This window comes from Hydractinia symbiolongicarpus, chromosome 1 (genome assembly GCF_029227915.1).
Source record: "Hydractinia symbiolongicarpus strain clone_291-10 chromosome 1, HSymV2.1, whole genome shotgun sequence".
Taxonomy (NCBI): Eukaryota; Metazoa; Cnidaria; class Hydrozoa; order Anthoathecata; family Hydractiniidae; genus Hydractinia; species Hydractinia symbiolongicarpus.
In genome coordinates this window covers 11,554,555-11,557,496 of record NC_079875.1, presented here as the reverse complement: position 1 = coordinate 11,557,496, position 2,942 = coordinate 11,554,555, and the positions used below count along the sequence as shown (strand labels likewise).

The following is a 2,942-nucleotide window of genomic DNA, read 5'->3' as shown; positions in this document are numbered from 1 at the left end:
GTTTTATGTATCTTAGAATGACACATTAAAAAAGAGTGTGAAAATTCCAAACTTCATTGAAAATAATTAACATTTTTATGTAAAATAACTTAAACCATACGTAGGATTTTCTAACCTTAAATGTACAGAAACAGTAAGTTTTAATCATATGAATCATAAATTTAAGATTTGTGCATTCTGTAAAAAAAAATAATCACTGTTTATCATACTCTGTATCATCAGAAATATTGCGCAAACTAGAGAATATGTAATATGTAAAATAGAGTATGTAAGTAATAACTATACTTACTAAAACTAGTGAAACTTGTTTCTTGATGACGTTTTTAAAGCCTACGCTAGAAGAATAACCCAAAGGATCAATTTACTGCACTAATCTTATATATTAAGATTGGAGTTTGCCACTACTATCGGTCAACTAAAGAAAATACATTCGTTCCAAAAGTAAGTGGCAAATTATATTCTTTATAAATTAATTTTGAATTTGCTCCATCAAAGATCTGGTTCTTCTAGGGTATCTGCTCCTATACTACAAATGTATAAATTTTAGCTAGGCGTAATACTATTTAAGACGTACAAATTGTTTTGTTTTTATTTTATAGAGCTTGCAGTAATAAAAAACGGAATCAATATGGATAAAAACTCAAAATCTATTAAAAGTGCTGGTGCTTCTTTAAGAAAAATGGGAGATAGTTTACAAAAGAAATACGAAACCAAGAAGAAATATTCCTCAACATCTTCTTCGTCATCTTCATCATCATACAAAAACAAGACAAGCTACAGTAGTACCAGTAAAACGAAAAAAAATGGAAAGTAGATGACATTTGCTGGAAGTTGATGTTTCTCATAAGCAAAGTTGCTGAAAACGATCTTTATGAGGATGTTAAAAAAATGACTGCTGAAATAACAACGAGCATGTTTCAATTTCATCAAGACGTGCACAGACATCCCTTGTTTTGAACGATTATAATTAAAAATGACAATTAGAATGAAAAAGACATTCTGGCGAGATTGCCAACTTATTGTGATTTTTATGTTGTACAAATTGTATGTTTTATGATTTAAATGTGTTTCTGCACATTACAGGTTCGAAAGTTATTTTATATAAAAATCTTAATTAACTTTCAATAAAGTTTGGCAAGTTCATTTTAATGTGTCATCATCACCTCGCGATAAATAAAACCGTTATATTGACATGACGTTAGAACTACTTGTATATATTTTTGAAATTCTACAAACACTTCATAAGCATATGGCAAATATGACATCTGATTTTATAATGTTTTGTAGTTGCTAAAATTTATTTTATGCGCATAGCAGTTTACTTTGAAATCTTTTCGCACATGATTTTAGCATTTTTTCCGCATATATATCGTTCAATATATATATATTCTTCAAGAGCTTACCGGTGACAAATAAAAGAATGTAAACCCAAAGTTACAGATTAAGCAGGTAAATCCTTTGACGTTTAGATACTTCATATCGTAGAACATCGATTGTTAGAGAATAGAAAGTGTCTTTTTATTCGATTGTCAACTAAACGTCTTGCTGATAATGAAAAGAACCCTAACTAGATTTGGCTTCAAAAAAGTGTGTATCCCAGTTTATTGTTTAGGATTGACTATCCAAGATACACTTTGCGTGCGACAATAATTTCATATTCACGCATCCACATGAGAGTGCAAAGAAAAAGGTTACGAAGAAGGGGAAAATATTGTTGAAGTTGTTGCAGTTAAAATATTTCTTTATTTATCTATACATATATAGCCTTTTTGGGTATTTAAAGAAAGGAAAAAATGCTTGTAAGCAAGCAATGGTTACTCGAACGATCCTCGATCCTTAAATCTTACGGGTGAAAGTTTACGTACAGGGTCCTAATTATGGTCTGTAGAATAAAGTAAAAGATTCAACAGATATTCTCGGTTGTAGGATAATGATTATATAGAAGCATGTATGCGAGTGGTTGCGATTTCAGGAAATATTGGAATAAAAAATAATGTACACTATAATGAAAACAAAATACCCTACTAATTAAAGCACTTAACAGGAAAGGATGAATATAGCTAACTATAGCTAGCAAGGATGCTCCTCACTGTAGCCACAATCTTAAAACTGGTCTATTTAAGACTTATATATGGCTAAAGACGTGTCAGTAAATTCATCTTCATATGTAAAGACATGTAAGAAACAAATATTTCTAAAACAACAAGAGTTCCCCAAAAAAATGATCAAAAAGAGACCTTCAAAATTATAGCCATGTCATAATCGGCAGGAATTTTGTTGTGTACTCGTCAAAAGAATATTGCAACTTTTGATTAAATCGAACCACCGCTTTTTCGAATAACTTTGGTGTTATTTTGACAAACGATTAGACAACGTGTGTATAAACACCGTGTAAATAAAGATGCAATTTCAAACCATCAACCATCAAACCTAAAAAGGAAGAACAAGCTGCAAGGCAAAAATAGAACCATGTAAGCATCCTTCTTAGTGTTTTCTGATACCAGTATCTCTACTTTCTCGAGTAAAGGAGATTGGGTAGCTAATCTATTTGTAATAATTTAAGCAAATTCAGGATGTAAGCACGACGACCAGTTTATTGTGGAATTGATTATTGCAACCAGTCTCAGTTTCTCTTTAAAAAAACTTTAAGATGCATGACATAAAATCTTTGAGTTAATGTTTTTAAAAACGCTGCAGCTGAGAAGAATTTATAAATAAACAACAGAACAGTTATGTCAACATAGAACAGTTATGTCAACATAGAACAGTTATGTCAACATAGAACAGTTATGTCAACATAGAACAGTTATGTCAACACCGCAGTATTGATTTTATCTGCCCTTCCGTACCATGACTTTAAATGGACATCATATACATTTATCTTGAGCATCTAAAACAAGTTTTTAGTGATACAATAACAGTTAACATTACTGAAATGGGTG

The 2,942-nt window shown here is 30.8% G+C and overlaps 1 long non-coding RNA gene across 1 annotated transcript; it reads left to right on the top strand.

Annotated features, from left to right (window-relative positions):
• The first annotated feature begins 225 nt into the window (after positions 1 to 225).
• Positions 226 to 1,129, top strand: LOC130630055 (uncharacterized). Its single transcript, XR_008982033.1, has 2 exons — positions 226 to 441; positions 600 to 1,129. It is a non-coding gene; the product is annotated as an uncharacterized LOC130630055 (long non-coding RNA).
• The last annotated feature ends 1,813 nt before the right edge of the window (positions 1,130 to 2,942 follow it).